Source organism: Arachis hypogaea, chromosome 2 (assembly GCF_003086295.3).
Source record: "Arachis hypogaea cultivar Tifrunner chromosome 2, arahy.Tifrunner.gnm2.J5K5, whole genome shotgun sequence".
NCBI lineage: Eukaryota > Viridiplantae > Streptophyta > Magnoliopsida > Fabales > Fabaceae > Arachis > Arachis hypogaea.
Genome location: NC_092037.1, coordinates 44,588,408 through 44,594,452, shown reverse-complemented (window position 1 = coordinate 44,594,452; position 6,045 = coordinate 44,588,408). Strand labels below are relative to the sequence as shown.

The 6,045-nt window shown below is 40.6% G+C and overlaps 1 non-coding gene across 1 annotated transcript; it reads left to right on the top strand.

Moving 5' to 3' along the window:
• The first annotated feature begins 2,809 nt into the window (after positions 1–2,809).
• LOC112765391 (small nucleolar RNA R71) lies at positions 2,810–2,913 on the top strand. Its single transcript, XR_003183720.1, has one exon. It is a non-coding gene; the product is annotated as a small nucleolar RNA R71 (small nucleolar RNA).
• The last annotated feature ends 3,132 nt before the right edge of the window (positions 2,914–6,045 follow it).

Sequence of the window (6,045 nt, the reverse complement as noted above, 5' to 3'; positions counted from 1 at the left end):
GCTCTTTTTGAGCTTGAAGGGGACCTCGGGGATCACCTTTTTCTTGGCTACAACTTCATAGAAGTGGTCTTGATGGACCCTTGAGATGAATCTCTCCATCTCCCATGACTCAGAGGTGGAAGCAATGGCCTTTCCTTTCCTCTTTCTAGAGGTTTCTCCGGTCTTAGGTGCCATTAATGGTTATGGAAAAGCAAAAAACAGCCCTTTTTTTCACACCAAACTTAAAAGGTTTGCTCGTCCTCGAGCAAAAAAAGGAAGAAAGGAAGAGATGAAGGATAAACGGAGGAGATGGAGGTGTAGGAGTGGTTTGGCCAAGGGGGGTTGGGAGTGTTTGTGATGTGTGAAAATGAAGGAGTAAGGAGGGGTATTTATAAGGTAGGGGGAGAGGGTATCCGTGTAATAGGGGTGGGGTTTGGAAGGGAAATGGTTTGAATTTGAGTGGGTGGGGGTGGGTAGGTGAGTTGTTTGATGGAAAATAGTGGATGAATGTGAGTGGTGAAGAGATTATGGGGAAGAGGGTAGGATTTGATAGGTGAATGGTGTTTGGAGAAGAGTGTTTTGGAAAGGTATGAAGAGGAATGAGAGTGAGTTGGGGTAGGTAGGGATCCTGTGGGGTCCATAGATCCTGAGGTGTCAAGGATTTCTCATCCCTGCACCTTTTTGGTGTTTAAACGCCCTTTGTATGGCATTTCTGGCGTTAAACACCAGGCTGATGCCCCTTTCTGGCATTAAACACCAGTCTGGCTGCCAGTTTTGGCGTTTAACGCCCAGAATGCTACCAGACTAGGCATTAAACACCCATTTTGCTACTCTTACTAGCGTTTAATGCCAGCCAGACACCAGACACCCTTTTTGGCATTAAACGCCAGTTTGTGTGCCATTTCTACCGTCTAACGCTCAGAATGGTGCCAAACTGGGCGTTAAACGCCCAATTTGCTATCCTTACTGGCGTTTAAATGCCAGTAAGCTCGTTCTCCAAGGTGTGCTATTTTTATGCTATTTTTTATTTTGCTTTAATTCTACAATTGTTTTTGTGACTTTACATGATCATCAACCTAAAGAAAGCATATAATAACAATGGAAAATAAAATGAAAGAGTAATTAATATAGATAAATAACATTGGGTTGCCTCCCAATAAGCGCTTCTTTAATGTCAATTGCTTGACAGGAAGCTCTTACAGAGCTTCACAGATGCTCAGAGCATGGTTGTGGCCTCCCAACACCAAACTTAGAAGTTGAGTGTGGGGGCTCTGTCTGACTCTGTATTGAGAGAAGCTTTTCATGCTTCTTCTCCATGTTTACAAAAGAAGATCCTTTAGTCTTGAACACAAGGTAGTCCTCATTCAATTGAAGGACTAACTCTCCTCTGTCCACATCAATCACAGCCCTTGCTGTGGCTAGGAAGGGTCTTCCAAGAATGATGGATTCATCTTTATCCTTCCCAGTGTCTAGGATTATGAAGTCAGTAGGGATGTAAAGGCCTTCAACCTTCACTAAGACATCCTCTATAAGTCCATAATCCTGTTTCATTGATTTGTCTGCCATCTCTAGTGAGCTTGTACCTCAAATATCCCTAGTTTCTCCATTACAGAGAGTGGCATGAGGTTGATACCTGACCCCAGGTCACACAAAGCTTTTTCAAAGGTCAAGGTGCCTATGGTGCAAGGTATTAAGAACTTTCTGGGATTCGGTTTCTTTTGAGGCAATGTCTACTGAATCCATGTATTCAGTTCATTGATGAGCAATGGAGGTTTATCCTCCCAAGTCTCATTACCAAATAACTTGGCATTCAGCTTCATGATTGCTCCCAGATACAGAGCAATTTGCTCTTCAACAATGTCTTCACCCTCTTCAGAGGAAGAATATTCATCAGAGCTCATGAATGGCAACAGTAAGTTTAGTGGAATCTCTATAGTCTCTGTATGAGCCTCATATTCCTTTGGTTCCTCAATAGGGAACTCCTTATTGGTCAGTGGACGTACCTTGAGGTCTTCCTCACTGGGAATCACTACCTTTTTCACTCTCTCTAGGTTCGGCCACTTTGGATGTGGTTATGGCCTTGTATTCTCTTTTGGGATTCTCTTCTGTATTGCTAGGGAGAGTACTCGGAGGAGTTTTAGTAACTCTTTTACTCAGCTGACCCACTTGTCCCTCCAAATTTCTGATGGAGAACCTTGTTTCAGTCATGAAATTGAGAGTGGCCTTAGATAGATCAGAGACTATGTTTGCTAGGCCAGAGAGGCTCTGCTCAAAATTCTCTGTCTGTTGCTGAGAAGATGATGGAAAAGGTTTGCTATTGCCAAACTTATTTCTCCCACTGTTATTGTTGTTGAAGCCTTGTTGAGGCTTCTGTTGATCCTTCCATGAGAAATTTGGATGATTCCTCCATGAAGGATTATAGGTGTTTCCATAGGATTCTCCCATGTAATTCACCTCTTCCATTGCAGGATTCTCAGGGTCATAAGCTTCTCCTTCAGAGGAGGCTTCATTAGCACTGCTGGATGCAGCTTGCAATCCAGTTAGATTTTGAGAAATCATATTGACTTGCTGAGTCAATATTTTATTCTGAGCTAATATGGCATTCAGAGTATCAATCTCAAGAACTCTTTTCTTCTGAGTCATCCCATTATTCACAGGATTTCTTTTAGAAGTGTACATGAACTGGTTATTTGCAACCATCTCAATGAGTTCCTGGGCTTCTGCAGGTGTTTTCAGATGAAGAGATCCACCAGTAGAATGGTCCAATGACATCTTGGACAATTTAGACAGACCATCATAAAATATACATATGATGCTCCATTTTGGAAGCATGTCAAAAGGACACCTTTTGGTTAATTGCTTGTATCTTTCCCAAGCTTCATAGAGGGATTCACCTTCCTTCTGTTTAAAGATTTGGACTTCCACTATGAGCTTGCTCATCTTTTGAGGTGGAAAGAATTTGGTCAAGAAAGCATTGACCAACTTGTCCCAAGAGTTCAGGCTTTCTCTAGGTTGTGAGTCCAACCATGTTCTAGCTATGTCTCTTACAGCAAAGGGGAAAAGCATAAGTCTGTAGACCTCGGGATCAACCCCATTGGTCTTAATAGTATCACAGATTTGCAAGAATTCAGCTAAGACTTGATGAGGATCTTCCGATGGAAGTCCATGAAACTTGCAATTCTACTGCATTAGAGAAACTAATTGAGGCTTAAGCTCAAAGTTGTTTGCTCCAAAGGCAGGAATTGAGATGCTTATTCGATAGAAGTTGGAAGTTGGTGCAGTATAGTCACCAAGCATCTACCTTGCATCTCTAACATTGTTGTTGGGTTCGGCTGCCAACTCAGCTTTTTTTTTTGAAATTCTTGATGAGCGGATAATTTATACGCTTTTTTTCATTGTTTTTAGTATATTTTTAGTATGATCTAGTTAGTTTTTAGTATATTTTTATTAGTTTTTAGTTAAAATTCACTTTTCTGGACTTTACTATGAGTTTGTGTGTTTTTCTGTGATTTCAGGTATTTTCTAACTGAAATTGAGGGTCCTGAGCAAAAATCTGATTCAGAGACTGAAAAGGACTGCAGATGCTGTTGGATTCTGACGTCCCTGCACTCGAAGTGAATTTTCTGGAGCTACAAAGGCCCAATTGGCGCGCTCTTAACGGCATTGGAAAGTAGACATCCTGGGCTTTCCAGCAATGTATAATAGTCCATACTTTGCCCGCGATTTGATGGCCCAAACCGGCGTTGCAAATCAGCCACTGGAACTGGCATAAAAATTGGAGTTAAACGCCCAAACTGGCATGAAAGCTGGCGTTTAACTCCAGAAAAAGTCTCTACACATGAAAGCTTCAATGCTCAGCCCAAGCACACACTAAGTGGACCCAGAAGTGGATTTTTACGTCATTTACTCATTTCTGTATACCCTAGGTTACTAGTTCACTATTAATAGGATCTTTTGACATTGTATCTGTACCTCATGACACTTTACACGTTTCTTTGTGTACCTTCCACGACATGAGTCTCTAAAACCCATGGTTGGGGGTGAGGAGCTCTGCTGTGTCTTGATGGATTAATGCAATTACTACTGTTTCTTATTCAATCATGCTTGCTTCCGTTCTAAGATATCACTTGTTCTTAACCCGGATGAATGTGATGATCCGTGACACTCATCATATTCTCAACTATGAACATGTGCCTGACAACCACCTCCGTTCTATCTTAGATTGAGTAGATATCTCTTGGATTCCTTAACCAGAAACTTCGTGGTATAAGCTAGAACTGATGGCGGCATTCAAGAGAATCCGGAAGGTCTAAACCTTGTCTGTCGTATTCTGAGTAGGATTCAATGATTGAATGACGGTGACGAGCTTCAAACTCCTGAGGGCGGAGCGTTAGTGACAGATGCAAAAGAATCACTGGATTCTATTCCGGCCTGATTGAGAACCGACAGATGGATAGCCGTGCCGTGACAGGGTGCATTGAACATTTCCACTGAGAGGATTGGAGGTAGCCACTGACAACGGTGAAACCCTTGCATACAGCTTGCCATGGAAGGAGCCTTGCGTGCTTGAAGAAGAAGACAGTAGGAAAGCAGAGATTCAGAAGATGGAGCATCTCCAAAACCTCAACCTGTTCCCCAATACTGCAAAACAAGTACTTATTTCATGTTCTTTTACTCTTCACAATCAATCCTGATAATTTCTGATATCCTGACTAAGATTTACAAGATAACCATAGCTTGCTTCAAGCCGACAATCTCCGTGGGATCGACCCTTACTCACGTAAGGTATTACTTGGACGACCCAGTGCACTTGCTGGTTAGTTGTGCGGGGTTGCAAAAGTGTGATTGCAATTTCGTGCACCAAGTTTTTGGCGCCGTTGCCGGGGATTGTTCGAGTTTGGACAACTGACGGCTTATCTTGTTGCTTAGATTAGGACTGTTTTATTTTTGTTGGTTTAGAGTCTTTTAGTTGAGTCTAGTTTCATATTTTAAGTTTGGTGTCAATTGCATGCTTTTGTTTTTCTTTTAATTTTCGAATTTGCATGTCTTTAATCCCTTTTTGATCCGTAAAAATTCTAAGTTTGGTGTCCTCTTTGTGTTTTTCCCTTAAATTTTTCAAAAATTAGTGCTTGATTTTCTAAAAATTTTAAGTTTGCTGTCATTTTGTTGTTTTTCTCTTTCCTCATTTCAAAAATCAAATCTTTTTCACAAAAAAAATTTTTTTCAATCATATCTTTCTAATTGCTAATCTCAAAATCTTTTTAATTAACTAATTGATTCAGTTCTCAATTTGCTTTGATCTTATTTTCTTTTAATTTTCGAATTTTTATTTTATTTTCTTTTTGTTTTATTTTATTTTATTTTATTTTTTTCGGTTAATTCAAAAAAAAATATATATTTATCTTCTTGCAATCCATATCATTTTCCTTTATCCATCATAGACCTAAGTGGGATTGAACAATCCAGAAGGACTCTGGGGTCATATGCTAACCCCATTACAGCTGCATATGGGAGTAGCATTTGTACACCTCCCATCAAAGCAAGCAGCTTTGAGTTAAATCCTCAACTCATTATCATAGTGCAGCAAAATTGCCAGTATTCCGGTCTTCCACAGGAAGAGCCTACTGAGTTTCTGGCACAGTTCTTACAAATTGCTGACACAGTACGTGATAAAGTGGTGGATCAGGATGTCTACAGACTATTACTGTTTCCATTTGCTGTAAAAGATCAAGCTAAGAGGTGGTTGAATAACCAACCTACAGCAAGCATAAAGACATGGAAATAGTTATCAGACAAATTCCTGAATCATTTTTACCCTCCAAAGAGGATGACACAGCTAAGGCTGGACATCCAAGGCTTTAAACAAGAGGATAATGAATCCCTTTATAATGCCTGGGAGAGGTATAGAGGTATGCTAAGAAAATGCCCCTCTGAAATGTTTTCAGAGTGGGTACAGTTAGACATCTTCTACTATGGGCTTACAGAAAAAGCTCAGATGTCTTTAGACCACTCAGCTGGTGGATCTATACACATGAGGAAGACAATTGAAGAGGCTCAAGAGCTTAT